At 37.4% G+C, this 23,114-nt stretch overlaps 1 protein-coding gene across 19 annotated transcripts in view; it reads right to left on the bottom strand.

Annotated features, from left to right (window-relative positions):
• NRCAM (neuronal cell adhesion molecule) overlaps nt 1-22,259 on the bottom strand; it is a 209,345-nt gene extending 187,086 nt beyond the window's left edge. For all 19 annotated transcript variants that reach the window (XM_063446890.1, XM_063446889.1, XM_063446896.1 and 16 more), the window contains exon 1: nt 22,123-22,259. The gene's annotated coding sequence lies outside the window, so the exon portion shown is untranslated. The remainder of the gene's footprint in view (nt 1-22,122) is intronic.
• Nucleotides 22,260-23,114: the final 855 nt, after the last annotated feature.

Below are 23,114 nucleotides of genomic sequence, written 5' to 3'. Positions count from 1 at the left end.
CCGACAGATACTGGGGGCGGACACATCTATGTTGTGTTCCGGCAACATTTCAGACGGAAGCTGATGTCCGTTTTGCGCATGCGTATAGGGCTAATTTGCGCGCGAATTTCAGAAGATAAGAAGAGACCCCGGAAAGAACAGAGGCCATCCACAGCTCCTGAGGAAGTCCCGAATACAGCGGGACGAAACGCGTTGAGCCACATCTATCATCCAGCCGACGTCCAGAGACCTTAACATCATTACCACTGACCGAGTTGCAAGTATTTTCAGCCCTGGAGGTCGCGACCAGGAGCTGATTAGTCTATCTTATACTTCACTCTGGTTATATAGTGGTTTATGCAGGGCTTGTTTTTCCCAGGTCTCATAATAGGACTGTTCACTGTGTATTATTTGTGCATTAGAGATTATTATATCTTGTTTTTATGTTTTTTATATGGTTTTACTGCACTGTGATGCAGAATAAAGCTAATTTTTTCTAAGAGATTACTCTATTGTATATAGAGTTTTATTGCTTCACTATTTTTTACAAGGGTACTTTTTATTCCTTGCGATTAGCGCCCCCATTAGGTGTGATTTATTTCCACCTTTTTTGTGTGTCCCTTTAATTTGAGCTCAATTATCTCTCAGAAACAGAGACTCTTGGGAAGAAATGTACGGGGTCAATGCATAAAAGCCATGTGTTCAAAAATATAGCTCAGTTGACTCCCAGAACTATGTGTCATCTAGTTGCTGGGGGAGGGGGAAAGGTCTTGGATTATTACAGCGCTTCGTTCAGCTTCGAGGAAAGAATAGTGGAGATACATAACCGTGGTATTTGAGCTCCACTACAGAATCCTTAAATGAACACTCTGGAACCATAAAAAACTCAATGAAATGAAGTTGTCATAATGCCAGGAGATCCATGGGTGCTTTCTTACCTGAAGGTTGGCTCCAGTGCAAGATCTCAAATTGGATCAGAAATCTGGGTTCCCGTAACAATCAATCCTAGAACCAATAACATGGCTTCACATTTTTTGGGGAGTAAATGTTAAACCACAAGTAGTAGATAAGCAAGGTTAAGTATCTTATCTGTACACATTTATACACTTTTTTGTTATTGCAATCATGTAGGGTACATATTTACAGACACAAATTAAAGGGGCACTGTGATCACCATAAATATCACACGTGTGTTTGGTTATTTTACTAATTGTGAGTGAGCATATATATTAATGCAAATCATATAGTCTTTACTCATTAATTAGCTATGCCGTGATTTTGATATGTATCCTATTGTAATGTGATTCTATGAATTCAGAACAAAAACTTGTTCCAGTGGCCTAGCCTGGCGATCTCCCAGAAAATACAGAACACCTGCAAAACTCCCTCATTCAAATTGCTTTCAACCTCATTCAACACAAACACATTCAAAGCAAAGTATAGAGTCCTGAATACAGAACAAAGTTTAGTATTGTTGAGGGTGGAGGCTTAAGAAAGATAAAGCAAAGGGGAAAAAGAGGGAGGGACAATATTAAGTTTCACCAAAACAACTACAGTAAAGGTATCACTACTGAAATGTGGAGTATGATGGATCAAACGACAAGCCTCACTATAACCTAAGAAATAAATATCCCACAATAAACTTCACATTCAGATTAGTACGTCCCCATCCCTGATTTTCTATAAAAACAAAATATATCTTCAACAGGATATTTCCGCATAATGTACTCATTATTTGTGGGGTGACATTATTTATTTATTTAATCTAGATGTGTTTTTGTTTTATGATATATTACTTCCCTTTACATATCTAGCTCTGGATCTGTGATGTTGCTAAAACAGTAACATGATGTTCCTGAAAAGGGTGTAGGGTTAAATAACATCACTCAATGACCCTGCCCATAATACTATGCAACTATGTGATTTGCCATCTGTTATAATCCTGGGTAACTTCACTAGTCTTCCTATCCATAAATACAATGCATTTTCTATTGAATAATGAGCACAGTATAAACATCATTTCCTTTATTGAGTCAAACTGAATAAAATTGGGATTTTGGCCAGTAAGACATTGGGATACTTGAAATTGAGTGGAACTGCTGGATTTCTCCACAAAGAAATGAAAAACTCCACGAAAACAAGGAAAAAAGAGACCTTTATTAAATTAACGTTACACGCTGGCTCGGGCGTACAGGGGCAAGAACAATAATTTTTGACGCGTTTTGTGCCTATTTCTGGACTTCCTCAAAGTCCCTTTACTTGTGTTCATGGATTGAAGCGTTTTTCTTCTCCTTGTGGAGAATTAAGGAAATTTCACTCAATTTCAGGTCTCACGCAGTCACAAAGCCTGCATACATTTCTCTGTAATATTTTTTTTAGTTTATGAAGACATCAGGGAACCCTTCCTCCATTTATATCTTCAGATAAAACCATAGTTTGATGGCAGATAAATGCATATGGCCATTAAGTTCACCTATTTCCTATTCAAAAGCACAGGCTTATTAGTTATTAGTTTCATGCTCAAGACAACAGTGAGTCTATCGCAAACTTTCTTGAATTCTTCAACTGTATTAGTCTCCACCATCTTTGCTATGCAGCTATTTTATCTACAACTCTTTCAATTAAAAAAAAAACAGTATTTCAGTGGTCTTACCTCTAAATATAATTTTTTCCAACTTTATCTGTTTCGAGCTATCCTGTTTCTTTTTTTTTTTCTGTTTTAGGCAGACATTTTTATTATATCTTTTTATTAACCCCTTTACATTGCCTTATCTGGTATTCTGAAATTAAAATCTTTAGTATTCGACACAAAATCTTTTGTGTGGTCTTAAAAGAGATATATAAAGTAGTCACTTTTCATATTACTAATCCTTATTTTTTTGTTTACCTAGGTATTCAGCTATCATTTCATGCTGCTTTATCACATTATTTGCCTATGAGTAATTGAGTAATTTGAGATCATAACCAACGCAGACCTATAATTTTGGTAACTCAGTAAAGGGATTTTTTTTTTTTTTTACATGATTTTCCAAAAGTAAAAATATATATGGTGCATGATTTTATAATTTTTAGTTCTTAAAAATGTGATAATTATGGTTTCAAGTAATAACTAATTTTGTCTCTGGGAATGTGAGACTCATCTAACTACCTGACTAGTCTTTGTAACCAGGCTGGGCAACATAAACAAATCCTAAATTACACAGAATAACTCTTTATTTGAGCTGTATATATATCAGCCTGTGCTTCCAATAAACTATATACAGTTAATTATTTTGACTTTTTCTTTAGCAAAGTTAAGTTTCAAACATATTTTTGATTATGCTTGAGGAGGAAGTGAGAATGGGACCATTAACATCCTTGGATGCAGGAGTATAAAACAACACAAAATAGGACCATAAAAGGAATAACTAGTGTACTATGTCCATAGAAACAGGTGGAGGTAGATAAAGAAGTGCTCTTAAACTTTAAGGATCCTGCTCAAGCATATGTTCTTGAGTGGTATAATCCACACTTGCGGATAACAGTGTGCTTCTTATTTCATATAGGACGCTCCGTAAGATATGTAACAGACCAGAAACAAAGAACCAATATGGTGTAGTATGTTTTTGAATAATAGGTGCAAAATAAGTAAATAAATTGATGTACACTCCCATGTTAGTGAGCCCTCACACCAGAAGAAGCCATTTTGGGACTTACCAACATGTGAGTGTATATCTATATATTTAATTTAATTTATATTTTGCACTTATTATCCAGTAGTCTACTACACCATATTAGTCCTCTGTTACATATCTCCCAGAGCATCCTATCTGAAACAAGAAGTACACATTTATACACAAGCAGGAATTATACTGCTCCAGTGCATTTGTCGGATCCAGATCATGGTTCCTAATAGTGTAAGTACACTTCTTCCATCTGTTTCTATGAACATACTACACAATTATTTTATTTTATTTTATTGTCCTATTTTGTGTCATTCCATACTCCAGCATTCAAGGACTTCAAAGCCGCCATTTCCTCCTCAAGCATACTACTATTAGCCAGAGAAGAGATATGAATGTTCAGGTTATGTTGCTGCCCACTTCATCTTCCCAGTCTATCCTTCATCACTTAACAATTTGAGAAAACTAAGTGATTCAAAATTACAATTCCCTTTATATGAGTGAGCTCACGCTATGGTGTATAGAGTGTTCCTTTAATATAAACTCCTATAACTAGTATCTTACCCATATTTTTTATTTTATTTTAAATCCACAGTTGCTTCTACTGTTTTATTTCCTGCTGGTCTATATATGTTGTCATACCCAAATTAATTAATTCAGCAAGAAAAATTTATAGAAATCTATAGTTTTAAACCATTCAATCCACTATCAATACTGGGATGCTGAAGGAGGAAGAACTGGAGTTGAGTAAACCCTGCCATCCCAGGCACCACGATTAAGTAGACTGACACCTGGAGTATTATACCTCCTCCAAGTGACCCAGGTCCTCGTTAATGCAATGCACTATTAAAAAATAGGCCAGGGAAGTGTTAATGGGAATCTCTTAAACATGTTGAGATACTTTTCTGCCTTTAAAATGCAAGATTACTTATTTAAATCCTATTTTGACTGTTGTTTTCTTGTAATCATATATAGCGCTCATCTCCTTGAAAACAGTAGATGATCCTATAGACTGTAAGCTTGTTTGAGCAGGGTCCTCTTCAACCTATTGTTCCTGTAAGTTTTCTTGTAATTGTCCTATTTATAGCTAAATCCCCTCTCATAATATTGTAAAGCGCTATGGAATCTGTTGGCGCTATATAAATGGCAATAATAGTAATAATAATAATAATGATAATTAGACATCACAACATCACAAGGGATAAGAGGCCAAATATGAAGCAGGTGTTATTTGCATTCAACATCTTCTTTTAATCACAAAGTCAAAATATATATATGTAATATGTATGTGTAATGTAATATAATAAGTGTGTCAATGCAGACTTAGAAAATATAGGGGGGGATATATAAAGTCATATTTAGAAAACATTATCTTTATGGTTTTTTGGGTTTTTTTTTTTATTGTATCACAGGGACATAAAACATGCAATGCACCAGACCTAGACATGCTTGGGCTGCACAATGAGGAATTTCTAAAACGATCATAATTAACCATGAAATTAAGAGTTTTATAAACCCCTCAGAGGTCTGCTTTGTGTGTACTGCAGCTCATTTTTGACAATGCAGCTGAATTGAACACGGGCTTTCTTGTTGTTTGTTTACTTTACAACGAGATTACTTCCAGAGCTTTTGTTTTTCTTTTCTTCTTTTAAATTTTTTTTCTTTTTTGGGGGGAAACAAGTCAACTTGCATGTTTACCATCTAAGTTTATGAAAAGTATAAACTCGGTTCAAATTAGAAGATCAAGCACTGCATTTATTGTACATTGTCGCAACACCATCTGTCACCTCAAATTCTCAAAGGCTGGGGGAAAAAAAAACCTCCTGTGAACACGCTCGTCCTCAAATCGTATAATTCAGATTTTAACAGTCAGGCTTGAATGTCTTTTCAGTGTTGTTCAACTTTGACCCTGTACTACCCTTCCTCCAGTGAAAAGGGAAAAAGACAACAGCCCAGCAAGTGGGACAGAAAAAAACAGAAAGCCTTTGTTCAGATTTTTTTTCTCTTTATTTTTTGTTTCTGGTCCTTTTCGTTTGCGGTAAAATATCTTAAAAGACTTCTACACAACCTTTAAGAAACTCGGATAAACCCGGACACTCACTTTTATTTACCTTACAGGAGATTGTGACAAATGTTACTTATGGTCACTTAAAGTTTAGGATAGTTCGGATGCTTATTTTTACATACGTTTTGAAGTATCACTTACTTAAGCAACAAATTCCTCAAACTAAGGTCACTAGGATGGCAATAGTATAGTATTAATTCACTAAATAAGAAAGAGGACATTTTTATTAGCAATATGCATTTAACACGCACCAACATAATCAGAGTGTGCATAATATCAGTTCGGAATCTATCTACTAAGACAATAAAATACTAACGTAAGTCGGAATACTTCCTGAGAGCCTAACCATTACCTAATCATACTTTACAACATTTCTGAAGGCTAATGAGGGTCACTTTTTGGGGAACAATGAAAAGTGTGGTCAGGAGGTGGAGCCATCTGGAATATGTTAGTTGACTTCATGATCTCATAATAGCAATCTAGTAACTAACTCCCTATACATCCTAGAGGAAAAATACATGATGTAAATTATTCGTTGGGGGCTGAAGAGTGTAAGAAGTGGGAAAAGTGGGAGGTGTACAGAATTAGAAGAGTGGGGGTTGGCACAATGCATCTTCCTCTGTGCAACCAATAAAGCTGACACCAGCCCTATTACCGTGTCTTTAGTACCAGTTGACATTTCAGTTTGATTCAATTCAATCTGTTTTCATCTCAGAGGTCAATAAATTGAGGACCAACAAGGTGGGCAGCCATAGCATAAAAAACACTTGATTTCCTGAAAGCTTACTTAAATATAAACATACTCTGCCTGGTTAAAGATTGAAGTTATTATTACTTTTATTAATAACACTATGTAAAAAATAACATGAGTTAGGTCAATGTACCTAACTGTAAGCAGAGGCAACCAATCTGTAGTTGCCCGGCTGCTATATTACAACTTAAATAAGGCTCTCTATTGTTCACGTTGCTATTTATTAATAGGTGAATATGCAATATACACACTGCTCCGAAGATGTTTAATGCTTAAAGGACCACTATAGCGCAGGGAAAACAAACTCGTTTTCCTGGCACTATAGGGTCTTTAAGTCCCCCCCACCCTTAGGGTCCCACTCCCGCTGGGCTGAAGGGGGCTGAAGGCATTAAACGCTTACCTTTCTCCAGCGCCGGGCTCCCTCGGTGCTGGGGAACTCTCCTCCCTCTGCTGACGTCAGCGCTGAATGCGCATGCGCGGCAAGAGCCGCGCGCACATTCAAATAGTCCATAGGAAAGCATTTCTCAATGCTTTCCTAAGGACGTCCAGCGTCTTCTCACTGTAATTTTCACAGTGAGAAGTGCGGAAGCCCCTCTAGCGGCTGTCAATGAGACAGCCACTAGAGGCTGGATTAATCCTAGTGTAAACATAGCAGTTTCTCAGAAACTGCTATGTTTACAGCTGCAGGGTTAGCACTAGATAGACCTGGCACCCAGACCACTTCGTATAGTGGTTCTTTAACGAGGATTCTTATTTCAGGTATAAAGGAAATAAGTAGAGGAGCCTTGTGACTTTTACTAGCTTAGAATATCTCCAGTTATCATGACATTCAACAGAATGTTTAAAGGGACAATCCAGAAACCTTGACCTAGAGCAGGGGTAGGCAACCTTTTAGCAGCACTGTGCCGATATAGGAATGTGATGTCCCGTAGCGTGCCAGTCCTATTTTTTTAAATTGAGGTGAGTATGCTGCCGTATTCTGCTTTTGTTATTTGCATCGTTGTATTTGTGCGTATATAAGCTATTATATTGTATATTTACATTTGTACCGTATATACTCGAGTATAACTGACCCGAATATAAGCCGAGGCCCCTAATTTTACCCAAAAAAACTGGGAAAACTTATTGACTCGAGTATAAGACTAGGGTGGGAAATGCAGCAGCTACTGGTAAATTTCTAAATAAAATTAGATCCTAAAAAATTATATTAATTGAATATTTATTTACAGTGTGTGTGTATAAGTGCAGTGTGTGTGTATGAGTGCAGTGTGTGTGTATGAGTGCAGTGTGTGTGTATGAGTGCAGTGTGTGTGTATGAGTGCAGTGTGTATGAGTGCAGTGTGTGTGTATGAGTGCAGTGTGTATGAATGCAGTGTGTATGAGTGCAGTGTGTGTGTTTGTGTTGCAGAGACTTGGTGGGGGGTGGGCATTTTTATTATTATTATTTTAATTATTATTAATTTTTTTGTTATATTATTATTTTTTTGTTATTATTATTATTATTATTATTATTATTTATATTTGTATTATTTTTTTCGTCCCCCCTTCCTGCTTGATACATGGCAGGGAGTGGGGCTCTCAGTCCCTGGTGGTCCAGTGGCATTGGCAGTTCAGTGGAGGGGGGCTGGCAGAGAGCGCTTACCTCTCCTGCAGCTCCTGTCAGCTCCCTTCTCCTCCGCGCCAGTCCGGTCAGCTCCCTCTGCAAGTCCCAGTGTAAGTCTCGCGGCTGCACTATGACCCCGCGGCTCTCGCAAGACTTACACTGGGAGCTGACAGAGGTGCTAAACGGACCAGCGCGGAGGAGGAGGGAGCTGACAGGAGCTGCAGGAGAGGTAAGAGCTTCCTGCCAGCCCCGACAGCCCCATTGTCTGTATTATGGCAATGTAAATTGCCATAATACAGACATTGACTAGAGTATAAGTCGAGTTGGGGTTTTTCAGCACAAAAAATGTGATGAAAAACTCGGCTTATACTCGAGTATATACGGTAGTTTATGGTATTGTGTATGATACATATGAATGTGGGCTGTGTATGAGGGCTGCTTGTGGAATTGTGTCCGGATGGATATGTCACATTGTGTGTTTGGTAGTGTGTGTGGGCTGTTTGGGGTATTGCATGTGAGAGGCTGCATGTGGGGTTGTGTGCATGTATGTGGATTGTTAGCGGGTTACGTTTGTGCAGATTGTGTGTATGTTTGTGTGTGGGCTGTTTGTATTATTTGTATAAGGGGAGGGTTATTCTTCATTTCTGTGTTATGAATGTAAATTAGTGATAGTAAAATGTCTATTTACTGTGTATACCGGTATTCAATATCTATTCGAAATGGCTGCTAGAGCACCCCCTCCCACCGACTAACTACCTCGTGTAACAAGATGGCGCCTACATCCAGAGGAAAATCCCGGGATGATGGTGACATCACGCCTCATAGGATGTGCATTAGATAAGACACTTAACACCTAACCAATTAAAGATGCATTCTCTCTGTTATCTACATTTTTGCATATTATGTTTTTTTGCCTTTATAAGGGGCTTGCCGCCCCCTGAGTAAACATTCCGAAGTTTTTCATTAACCTGATACCGGTGTCTCAGTGTAATTTACTTCAGAGCGTGCACGCATTTATTTTAACAATTTGGAAAGGAGCAGATACTCCGATAAACACTTGGTTTGATCCACAATATCTGTGTATATCTAGCAGTATGGTTGGCTTCCCTGGGTTCCAGTGGGGACCAGGCTAGCCTGGTACAGGTCAAAGACAGGAGCTGCAACAGCAGCTGCAGGCTGCTCTACTACGTTGTGGATTCCCATTCACAAGTGCTTGGAGGAAGTGATCTGAGATCATTTCCTCTATGTGCTGCATTGCTTTCCTCTATGTGCTGCAGTCCTTCACCATCTTTTCATATTAGCAGATATTTGAAGTTTTACTGAGACTCCTGATAGGCCAGAGCCTGTTTGGCTCTAGCAGCCTTGAGTGCCGTGCAAAGACACCTCGAGTGCCGTGTGAGCAATGTTGCTGCTGAAGTGCCTTATGTGTGAAGAGTGTGTCCTTTTTGTTTCATTTTACTAAAAGGGCAGATTTCAAAAGAAATTTACACTTTTTTATCATATGGTTTTATTTAAATTTACACATTAAAATAATTGTACATATCGATAGTAACAAGTAGTACAAGAAGTGTAGAATGTAACAATTACAATATTAATAATACAATGAAAATGAAAAACAAAAACTAACTAACAAAGAAAACAAACAAACAGGGGTATAATAATAGTTTATATCCATGTAGATAGTAATATATATTTTAAAAGGGGGGGGGGGGACAGGGGGAGTACAAATATGTCATATATGTTTTGTATAATTATGTTTTTAAATTATATTGTACATGGTAATTATTATAAGAAAATAAAATATGTTGTTTTGTCAGTTGGGAAACATGGTCAAAGTTTGTACTGAAGCCTAACTTTATCTTCCCAAGTTATCCATTCTTGTTTTAGAGTAGATGTTTTTTCACACGAAATGCGAAGTGCTAGCTAGTTCATAAATTTCCACTTTTATAAATTAACCTTGTTACATCCACCTGGCTTTCAATCAGACAACCGGCTCTGTTACTTCCTTTTTTGGTTAGCTCAGAGGAGCTAAACACAAGAGGCAGAAATTGCCCAGTGCACCTGCTTAAAAAAAAAGACTTCTCATTGAGCTGTATTGGGAAGTCTGTGATTGGACAGCCAAAGAAAGTCTGGGCGGGGTTAGAACATAGAAACATAGAAACATAGAATGTGACAGCAAATAAGGACCATTTGGCCCATCTAGTCTGCCCAATTTTCAAAATACCTTCATTAGTCCCTGTCTTATTTTAAGTCAAGGATAGCCTTATACAAAAAAACAAGTCCGGCACTACTCTTGGGCGGCAGCAACGGCCATAGTACACATCAGCCCAGATTTGCCCTGACATGGCAGGTGGGCTAAGCTCTCTCATGGCCATTGGAGAAACGAAATAACCTCCATTTGTTTTAATATGCATAGGGATTTGGGAAGAGCGCACTTAACTTTTTTCTTTGATTTTTACTGTATGTGTACTATGGTCGTTGCTGCTGCCCAAGAGTAGTGGGATTTTGAGGGCAGGATTTGTTTTTTTTGTATTTGTATTATCTATTGGATCACACAGCTATGTTGCAATGTTGCCGGCCATCCCATGTGTTCCTTATTAGGGTTAATAAGCATGTAGGGGGTGTTTATAAAAAATACCCCTCTCTATCTCATTGGAGATATATTTGCCAGAAGCTCAAGGAAGCAGGGTGAAAGGTTAGTCTAGGACCCACCTGAGAGGTTTGCCTTGACGTGGCAGGTGAGCTAAACTCTCTCATGGCCATTACAGAAACTAAATAACCTCCATTTGTTTAAATATGCATAGGGATTTGGGAAGAGCGCAGGTAACTTTTTCCTTTGGAGGACAGCCTTTTGCCTAACCCACGCATTCTTAAACTCCCTCACTGTGTTAACCTCTACCACTTCAGCTGGAAGGCTATTCAATGTATCCACTACCCTCTCAGTAAAGTAATACTTCCGGATATTATTTTTAAACCTTTTCCCTTCTAATTTAAGACTATATACTCTTGTGGTAGTTTTTTCTTATTTTAAATATAGTCTCCTCCTTTACTGTGTTGATTCCCTTTATGTATTTAAATGTTTCTATCATATCCCCCCTGTCTCTTCTTTCCTCCAAGCTATACATGTTAAGATCCTTTAACCTTTCCTGGTAAGTTTTATCCTGCAATCCATGAAGCAGTTTAGTAGCCCTTCTCTGAACTCTCTCTAAGGTATCAATATCCTTCTGAAGATACGGTCTCCAGTACTGCGTACAATTCTCCAAGTGAGGTCTCACCAGTGTTCTGTACAATGGCATGAGCACTTCCCTCTTTCTACTGCCAATACCTCTCCCCATACAACCAAGCATTCTGCTAGCATTTCCTAGAATGGAAGGGTTTGCAAAGACTGCAGACAAGAGATCTGGAGCTTTGGCAAGCTGTTTTTAGATATACACGCACCCATAGAAAAAATGCATAATTAAAAGAACGCATGTTTTCGTTGAGGGTATATCTACTAAACAGTGTTTTTTTTATTTATTTTTGTATTCTGACATTAGAATGTCCCTCTAACTTCTATTAAATTATCTGTGCTTGGAATTAAAATTGTAGTATTCTTAAAATCAAAATGAAAGAAGATAATTAAAGTAAATTGTTTGCCTTTTCTCATGAAAAAAAAAACTCTTTGTGTGACTAATGATATGAAAAACAATATGTGAATCTAAGAAGAAAAATGATGTATGCTACATAGCTTGAATGCCGAGCCCACTGAAAGGGATTTTAGATTCATGACATCTTTCATTGCTCTTGATCTCCCACATTATTCCTCCAGCAGCCTTCAATCCCTGAAATTTATAGATCTTTCACTTTCCGTGACTGTTCATGCAGCTTAAAAAGGCATTCGTGTAAATGTATTAAGTAATGCAAAACAGAGCTGAATATATGTGTTTAATCAGGCTGATGGCATTTTTCGTACCATATTTAAAGTAAGAAAGGTTTGCTAATAAATAGAACACGTTATTGTTACTATTCAACTTGTTTTTATCTTTTATCTTTTCCTGACGTTTGGACACCACTTTCCTTGGTGGGGGGATTGATCAAAACTTATTTTTCTCTACTTTTACAGTTCATTTTACACTTTTTTTATACAACACTGAGCACTATATATTATTTCTGGTCACGTATCATGTTCAAAAGTAAGAATAATACCACATTGCGCTGTTTACTGGGAGCCAGTAGAAGGCTCCATAAAATGTGAGTGCATTTTTACATATATATTTACCCTTCTTATAACACCAAATATACTACACTACATTAGTGTATATTGTGCTTATTTTGCATACCTTCCAGACCACGTACCACCGGACCCAGGGATACACCGAATATCCTAACTGATAGCTCTAGCTTACAAGGTGATGCTCCCTCTTCTAACGGTATACAAATAAAACATCTACTGAAATGCAAATACTACTAGACTACTAGCTTATTATTACCTTTTTAAAACATATCTTTTAAAAAGAACTTTAAATATTGGCTGGCTTCTCTATTATTTAAAAAAATATATATATATATTTGAAATCTGCTAGCAAAGACAGCTCTCATTCTATCCTTTGAAATGTATGAGATTGAATGGTTTAATTATAGTGACATCAAGAAGCACTACAAAAAAAATATGATTTGGTAATTATAATTTAAAAGCTTGATGTTATTCGGCTAAGATAAGCCGTCAAAGGCTGCTGGGAATAGCCTAGATCAGGAATGGGGCACTCAGCTAACGTAATGATAAAAAATGTGTGTGGTTTTATTTTATGAAATCCTCAACACTGATGGAAAATATGGAGAGTTTACAAAAAAAAAATCTAACAAAACGTGTTATTTTTCCTGGCAAAAACTTTTGCACTCTTTTCTCTGCAAATTGGAACACAGAGGGCTCATTTATATGCAAATCCCTTCATTATTGTATCAACCAATTAGCTGCTTAGTCATTAATCTGACATCAAATGGTTTAAATGTTAATGAGAAGGTTGGTAAAGGTCCTGTTTTTGGACTATGAAATTCATATCTGGATTTGATCTAAAAAATACTATTTCAATGCAATCTTTGTATAATAAACAAAAGGATAACCCGGGATAGAAGCTTTATAAATCTTTACCACAGGGAAGCATTAGGCTAATTAATGCAGCATGCTATCCTCATGTATATTTAGATTGTTCTCGAGAAACTTGCAGGGACTGACAAAAAAAAAACAGACAATGGCACTTGCTTTAAATGCTGGTGTCAGCGCCTTATAAGTCCCAGTGCTTGACATAACAAAATACATGATGCTTGTCAGAGAAAGGACTCTCACCATAATATTTTCTAAACTTGTGTATAACTCAGTGAGTCCAACAATAGAAAATATAAGTTGCTAGTCAAGATTAGAATGGCTATACAATGTAATTTATTTAATAGTGAATTGTGTAAAAATAAAAATAGTGTTTGCCAAAGTTAAAGGGACATTCTAGATTCTAAAAAAAAAAATATTTGCTGCACTGTATAAATTGTATCTTATACACTTTGCAAAAAAAAAATCACATCATCGTCTACCTTTCTCTTACAAATAAATGTAACTTTGTCTCTGTATTTCTCCTCCGCTTGACACTTCCTGACACAAGGTGGAGCCTAAGTGTCAATCCCTGCAGCCATCACCAGTGACAGCTGTAGGGACGTGGCTGTGTCTTAGAAAGGTTCCCGTGGTCTTGATGGATCCCCCATAGACTTTAATGCTGTACTCTTGCGCATGTGCAAGAGCACAGCAGTAACATCAGTGCCAAGGAGGACCGTGCTGAACCAAGATGGCGGAGCCCACAAGGGAGAGGTTCAGATAAGTAAACTCACTTTTACAGTAATACATTTGTTGTAGTAAATATTTAAATCATGTTAAAATAATTATTTGCAATAGTATTGAGATGTAGTAGTATTTTATTAACTATATAATACATACATAGTTGAATGATGATGAATGTAACAAGCACTGCACCATTAAAATCCACATGTTGCATTAAAAGTTACGTGCATTTTAATTCTGTACATACACTGATCACAACATTTAACCCATCTACCTAATAGAAAGGAAGTGTAGGTCCCCCTCGTGTTGCCAAAACAGCTCTGATGTATACAGGCATGGACTCCACAAGACCTCTGAATGTGTTGTTTGGTATCTGGCACCAAGATATTAGCAGGGGGAGCCTTTAACTTTTTCGAGTTGCGAGATGGGGCCTCCATGGATCGGATTTGTTTTTATGGCACATCCCACAGATGCTCAATCGGAATGAGATCTGGAGAATTTGGAGGTCAAGGTAACATCATGAACTCTTTGTCAAATTCCTCAAATCACTCCTTAACAAGTTTTGCAGTGTGGCAGGGTGCATTATCCCACTGAAAGAGGCCACTGACATCAGGGAACACTATTACCATGAAGGGGTATATGTGTTTGCAACGATCTCTAGGTAGGTGGTATGTTTTAAAGTAGCATCCACATGTATACCCAAGGTTGCTCAGAGCATAAAACTGCCTCCGCCAATCTCCCTTTTTCCTATAATGCATTCTGCAGCCATCTCTTCCCCAAGTAAATTACGCACCTCGCCATCCGTCTGTTCAAAACAAAAATGTGACTCATCAGACCAGGTAACCTTCTTCCATTACTCTATGGTCCAGTTCTGAAACCCATGTCGGCTTTCAGCAGTGGAAATGAGTCATCATGAGAACTCTAAACAGTCTGTGTCTATACAGGTGCATATGCAGAAAACTGCAATGCACTGTGTGCTCTGAAACCTTTCTATCCATGGCCAACAATAAGTTTTTCAGCAGTTTGAACTACAGTAGTTCTTCTGTGTGATCGGACCAGACAACCTGACTGTTCACTTTTTGCTTAATGTATCCCAATTCTTCACAGTTACCATTGTAACAATATAATCAATGTTATTCACTTCACCTGTCTGTGGTCTTAATGTTGTGGTTGATCAGTGTATGTAGCATGAAGGGCAGGAAAAGTTAATTTAAAGTTTGAGAGCAGGACATTGACTGCACATGTTAGAGCCATGTGATTGTGTTACACACGTGTACTGTTTAAACTAACCAAATTGGTACAGACTTTTAGTTTTACTATGAATCTCCCAATCATGTGACTTTTAGAGTTCACTCAGGAAATGCTTTTTCACTCTGCATGTATTTAAGGGTCAGTGTAACACCACTTACCACTCTTCAATAAAGCTCCAACAAAGTAGCAAAATCCACTAATGTGAGACTATTATGCTTTGGTTACATTTTGGATGATTTTATTCTGCATTTCTGCCTCCTGCATGCGTTCTTAGTTGTCCAAGACAATATGTGCTACACAGATCCTTGGTGGGGATGATACATCCTATAATAATTAATATGAGCATGCTGACGCTCTCTACATTGTAAGCAGAGTATTTGTTTAGTTCGGTCTCTTTCATATACAATCTGCACTATTAGTCTTTCTGTTTATTTTACATAACCACCTTGCTCTATTCAATATTATATTCTAAAGCAGGATTGGCTCCACTCAATACCTTTTACTTTGAGCTTTGAGGTAGCTCAATTATATGTGAGTGGATTTTTATATGCTTACATGTATCTTGTTTTTTGTGTGTTTTTTATAATTCATATGTATTAGAGAATCCAAAACATATTGAGGTCACCTGGATATATTTTGTCTTTTCTCTACTCTCTGCATTCACTCCCATCACATACACTCAGTCACAAAATGGAAAATGAATCTTAAGCAGCAAAATTTTTCTATATGTTCATGAAAGCAACAATAAAATAAATAGAAGACATCAGAACTGTGTTTTTAATTACACATGCCTGTGTTTGCCATTGACAGGAAGCTCAAAGCTTCAATCTTAGGTATGCGGGCTGTCCATGATGTCTAAGACACTCCCAGTTGACCACGGTGAGAAATGTGGGCTATTTCAGACTGAAATCGTAGTGTAAAATGTAACAAGCTAACTGCAGTTGCCATTAGCCAATGATGTGTTCTATGATTATATGGATACATTTGTTGATAGAGAAGAACTGATAAAATGACTCAGTTACACTAATTATTTTGTGCAGTCATCAACTCTGAATCATCCTAATTTTAGGTGTAAAATTTCAATTCCCAGCTCTGTAAGTAATACAAATCCCACAATGCTTTGCTGGCCTTTAGGCTTGTGCAGCATCATGAGAGTTGTATTTCTTCAACATCTAAGGATCTAACTTTTTGACTATCCCCTACCCTAACGCATTGTGTTTCCAGAATACGTAGTCTCTCTGGAAATCTCATCTGTACATTATCCAACAGCTTTCTGTTTATGGGAAAGTGACTCGTATAAACATTTCTAGAATTTTTGATCTTTTCAATGTGATGACAGATCTGAATGCAGAACAAACAGACATATTATACTACAAACTGCATTACACGGACCTTTTGAAGTTATCTTGTAGTATAACAAAGCATCATCAGGAAAATCAGGTGATCGTATTAAAAACTTTTTGATATTTCAGATTAATGCTAAATTTAATATCAATGAGTATTTGGTTTATTTATGAAACTATCATGCAAGATAACAAAACATGCTTTGTGAACAGCATTTCACAGTCCTACTTTGCATCTACTGACCTTTAGATCAAATGCGAGAGCAGCAAGACATAGCAAAAGTGTTCTACAGTAAAGTCTGTATTTCTCTGTCATTTACAGCATTTTCCACTCATTTTGGAGGAACACTAACTATCTTTTACAGTAAATGATGACCATAACATAGAATATTTACAGGTATTCTAACACCTACTACCAGAATCTGACTCTGCCCATTTATTTCCAGGTATTCTAAAACCTACTACCAGAATCTGACTCTGCCCATTTATTTCCAGGTATTCTAAAACCTACTACCAGAATCTAACTCTGCCCATTTATTTACAGGTATTCTAACACCTACTACCAGAATCTGACTCTTTCCATTTATTTACAGGTATTCTAAAACCTACTACCAGAATCTGACTCTGCCCATTTATTTCCATGTATTCTAAAACCTACTACCAGAATCTGACTCTGCCCATTTATTTACAGGTATTCTAAAACCTACTACCAGAATCTAACTCTGCCCATTTATTTCCAGGTATTCTAAAACCTACTACCAGAATCTAACTCTGCCCATTTATTTCCAGGTATTCTAAAACCCACTACCAGAATCTGACTCTGTCCATTTATTTACAGGTATTCTAAAACCTACTACCAGAATCTAACTCTGCCCATTTATTTCCAGGTATTCTAAAACCTACTACCAGAATCTAACTCTGCCCATTTATTTCCAGGTATTCTAAAACCTACTACCAGAATCTAACTCTGCCCATTTATTTACAGGTATTCTAACACCTACTACCAGAATCTGACTCTTTCCATTTATTTACAGGTATTCTAAAACCTACTACCAGAATCTGACTCTGCCCATTTATTTCCATGTATTCTAAAACCTACTACCAGAATCTGACTCTGCCCATTTATTTACAGGTATTCTAAAACCTACTACCAGAATCTAACTCTGCCCATTTATTTCCAGGTATTCTAAAACCTACTACCAGAATCTAACTCTGCCCATTTATTTCCAGGTATTCTAAAACCCACTACCAGAATCTGACTCTGTCCATTTATTTACAGGTATTCTAAAACCTACTACCAGAATCTAACTCTGCCCATTTATTTCCAGGTATTCTAAAACCTACTACCAGAATCTAACTCTGTCCATTTATTTACAGGTATTCTAAAACCCACTACCAGAATCTGACTCTGTCCATTTATTTCCAGGTATTCTAAAACCTACTACCAGAATCTGACTCTGTCCATTTATTTCCAGGTATTCTAACACCTACTACCAGAATCTAACTCTGCCCATTTATTTCCATTTCCAGGTATTCTAACACCTACTACCAGAATCTGACTCTGTCCATTTATTTCCAGGTATTCTAAAACCTACTACCAGAATCTGACTCTGTCCATTTATTTACAGGTATTCTAAAACCCACTACCAGAATCTGACTCTGTCCATTTATTTCCAGGTATTCTAAATCCTACTACCAGAATCTGACTCTGTCCATTTATTTCCAAGTATTCTAAAACCTACTACCAGAATCTGACTCTGACCATTTATTTACAGGTATTCTAAAACCCACTACCAGAATCTGACTCTGTCCATTTATTTCCAGGTATTCTAAATCCTACTACCAGAATCTGACTCTGTCCATTTATTTCCAAGTATTCTAAAACCTACTACCAGAATCTGACTCTGTCCATTTATTTCCAGGTATTCTAAAACCTACTACCAGAATCTGACTCTGTCCATTTATTTCCAGGTATTCTAACACCTACTACCAGAATCTGACTCTGCCCATTTATTTCCAGGTATTCTAAAACCTACTACCAGAATCTGACTCTGCCCATTTCATCCCATGTATTCATCCAATGATTAAATTAACAATTGCATACAGGGTTGGCTGTATTTGTATTACTGTGGATGTTTTTAAGCTCACTCTGCTATAGCTTCAACACCATGTGACCAGATTTTTTTGTTTGGTTTTGCCGTAAACAACAGTCTTGGTTTCATTCCCGGATGTGAGGTAATCTGAAATCGGTGTGTAGGACTTAGGGTCCGATTTTTACCTTTTTTTCCAGCCTGGAGTGGCCACGGTACCTCACATTTAGAAACTCATGAGCTTTGCAGCATTTTGATATATGTTTCTGGTGGCATCCTGACGTATTTCAGCAACAATGTGGATATGAAGGTGACTTCATCACGTTTGGTATCATTTCTGCTTCCTCTATCAGAGCAGGCCCAAATGAACAAAATTACTTACTAATGTGAGAATTCAAAGCGAATTGCAAATTTAAGACCAGAATAGTCAAACTCAAAGCCTGGCTGTTTCAGAGAATTGTATTATTTCAACTATTTTAATCATAAATTTGAATTTCACTTTGATTTCTTAATTTTGGAAATAATTGTGCATATTGTAGTGAATTGAAAGGTGACACACAAAATTTAGGCCGATGTGGAAAGATTCTCCCATTTAGCCATAGATACAGTTATTTTAGCCTCAGCATTTCAATATAATTCATGCAGACTGCTTTAGTCACTGACATGCACCGTTTGCCATAGTGACAGCATCTCCCGTATGTAACGCAATCGCCAGAGTAAATCTTAACTACACTTTCTCCCCTGTACTGATTATAAACAACAAGCAGCTGTCTGCTGGAAACCATTGGATATCTAACACACACATAAAATTAGCAATTATTATGAGCAAGATCACACCATGCCTTGTACATAACTCTAAACAATAAATATAAAACAAATAAATTGCTGTAAATGTCATTTTCTGTGCCTCAGATCCTCTAACTCATGACAGACAGATCCCTGGATGAATATTCAAGAATGGCATGGGGGTGGAATAAATTTCCTTTATGAAGACCCCCATGCTATTTTTCTGTGGTGTGGCCTGGTAACATCACAAGATAGATTCTAAGGAGATCCAAGGAACTATGTGGTCCCATCTGAGCTTCCAGTCTCCATGGTGATGTAACAATCAGATGAGGGACCTCCACCGAGCACTGCCTATCACACAGCAGGGATATCCCCATGAGATATAAATACACAGACCAAAACATTAGTGCAAGAATCTTAGGGAGCAAAAAATAATGACTTTTTTTCCAAAGCAGGAGCTTTGATACTATAGAGATGTTATAATGCTGCCAATATTCGCAGATACTACCTTTCTACCAGTGCCGATGGTAATAACTTGGATTTATGTCACCAATATCCAGGAATTGTGCCCAGACTTTAATCATGTAGCAGGATGCAATGTTCTAAGAAGAGTAACACAATTCCGATCATAAATTGAACGCTGAATACTTTAACAGCATACCATCACAATGTCTCCTCAGTTTCATATTTTATTTTCTACTCTGACGTAAAATGCAATCATTTCCCAGGTACACACCGCAGAGTACTATTTCACCAGTACTTTGAAGCTTTGACTATGAACAGTACATTCCATTAAAATAGTGCAAATACAAACAATATACTATATTATCTAATAATTCATCAAGTGGCGCTCTAATGGCTATTGTAAGAAAGAAAAAAGTCCTGACTAGCTGGGAGATAAAATATAGACTATTTCCCGTCATGTCTCTGTGACATAAACTAAGACATCGCCTTTGAAAATAATATCTGATTATTAGACCAACAAATTGAGATCACCACAGGCCAAAAACATATCTAAGACTCACCCAGTTTTTCATTAAACCAGGATTTGTGGGGAATTGTCAAGGAAACTGCAAATTGTTGTCCAAACTAACTAAATTTGGAAATGTCTACAATACGGCTGTTTAGCTACATATTACTTGTGCATTCCTTTTTCACAGTCCTCCACAAGTCTCAGTTTCTTGAATAGCCTAAACCGTGAAAAAGTAACAATTGTAAGGATGCTAATGAAATAGATACAACATTTCTGTATTGTGTCAAGTCTCAGGCAATATTGTGTCCCCTGGCTACCATTCTAGACAGACATTGATATATTTTAGTGTTTTTATAGGCCACACACATTTGCATCCTGTTTTAATTCCCCAGTGTCCAATTGGTTGTCACTGCGTGCAATGTCCTCGGCAAGCCATCAATTTAAGTTTAGATTGGGCAATATGTGGCAATTCAACAATGACTGCAATTCTTACAATCCTATAGCGTCCTGTTTGATTCATAGTTTAACAGCTACATGACGGAGAACTGCATGTTTCCTGTCTGTTCTAAGCAACAACAAAAAAATATCAAATCCAAAAAGTACATACCATCCGAGGTAACATAATTTTCTTAGTTATGGAAAGAAAAAAAAACAATAGCTCTCAGGTTGATAATTTTATGGCAATAAAATCCCATACTTCAACAAACAGCTGATAGGAAGAAGTTTATTAAAAATATCACGACTGGGAACACTATTATAAATTAGCAGTCAGTAGTGTGCACTCAGTAACCTTTAGGAAGCCATAAATGAAAGGTCAGATTTAAATGAACAGTTAATAGATCATGTAAAAATGACAGTAGGAATGCAAAAACTGATTAAGCAGTAACAATGTATTTTTTTGCTTGTCACCATTTTCCTTAAATTCAATGCTAACATAAACAATGAATCAATGAAATACCGCCATACAGGTATATGCATATTTACAGACCTGATTGAATAATGGCTTTATGAATTCAGTAATACATAAGAAAAGCCTGAGATGATGTGCCATGGATGCCACTTCCTGCACGTATGATACAGATACTCTGTGCTTACTGTTTCATCCCATGATACAAGCAGGGGTGGCCTAAATGTTGACAGAGATCATGGTAGTAGAAGTTCTATATCACATGGGATCTACCTTCTGGCTCCCCACATACAGGGGGATCATGATTTAGGCTATTACTGGCTGTTCCCTGTCAGTGGAAAGGTATGGGAAATCCAATGCACCTGCTAAGGGCCTTCTGTTTGGCTGAGAGCTGTGTGGAATAGCCCACTTATCCCCTGTAGTGTGGGGACATCAGGATGGCTGACCCAGTAAGACAATGGATAATGCCAGTAAATATCTCCAGGGAAATAAGGCATCAGAAGCTACATTGCTAATCGATTGCCCAGTATTAATATTCAGAGAGCAGCCAATAGCTGCATGGTTGGTACCACATATACAGGGGATTACTGGCATATACCCAACAGCAGGGAGACCAGCTATTAACCCCTTCAGGGGGTGTGAGCATGCATTGGGCATTCCAGGGGCCACAGGGAGCAATGCAGGTGGGAGGGAGATGATGAAAGTTCTGTAGAGGATGGGATGAAGGATGGATGGATTGGGTGGAGATGGCATGGGATTCTGATAAGGTTAAAGTGCCCAGCACAGGGATAACCCGATTAGCCATGTCTGCAGAGTGCATCTGTTGCCTTGCAGTATGTGGAATAATAAACCCAGGGGATAATAAGCCTGGGCTGTGCTGACAGGCTGGGTGCAGGGAGCTGGTCTTACCTGGCAGTGAGTGCCCTCTCTCTGGGTGCCTGGATGGGTACTGGGGGTGAGATGCTGTTCTGTCTGCACACAGAGCCGTCTCTGCAGCCTCAGCTCAGACCAGCAGCATCCTCCGCACGAAGCGCGCTCCCGTCTCCTTTTCGCTAGGGGGGCGCGCGTAGTAAGTCCCCGGGATCCAGCCGCCCTCGTGCCCGCGCGTCCAGTCCAGGAGCAGCGCGCGCTCCCGAGAGTGGCTTTAGCCTAGCTCGTGCCTCCTCCACCTGGACAGGAGCGGGAACTGCGCGCGACACCTGCTACAGCCTGCAGTATAGAATGATATCATATATACATTGTATCAAATAATCAACGGTATAGAATAATATACAATGTATCAAATAATCAACAATGTACAATGTATCAATAAATCAACTGTATAATAATATACAATGTATCAAATAATCAACGGCATATAATAATATACAATGTATTAATAAATCAACGGTATAGAATAGTATACAATGTATCAAATAATCAACGGCATATAATAATATACAATGTATCAATAAATCAACGGTATAGAATAATATACAATGTATCAAATAATCAACGGCATATAATAATATACAATGTATCAATAAATCAACTGTATAATAATATACAATGTATCAAATAATCAACGGCATATAATAATATACAATGTATTAATAAATCAACGGTATAGAATAGTATACAATGTATCAAATAATCAACGGCATATAATAATATACAATGTATCAATAAATCAACGGTATAGAATAATATACAATGTATCAAATAATCAACGGCATATAATAATATACAATGTATCAATAAATCAACTGTATAATAATATACAATGTATCAAATAATCAACGGCATATAATAATATACAATGTATCAATAAATCAACTGTATAATAATATACAATGTATCAAATAATCAACGGCATATAATAATATACAATGTATTAATAAATCAACGGTATAGAATAGTAT

This window comes from Pelobates fuscus, chromosome 3, assembly GCF_036172605.1.
Source record: "Pelobates fuscus isolate aPelFus1 chromosome 3, aPelFus1.pri, whole genome shotgun sequence".
Taxonomy (NCBI): domain Eukaryota; kingdom Metazoa; phylum Chordata; class Amphibia; order Anura; family Pelobatidae; genus Pelobates; species Pelobates fuscus.
The sequence above is the reverse complement of the archived record's forward strand: the minus strand, read 5'-3'. Positions and strand labels throughout refer to the sequence as shown.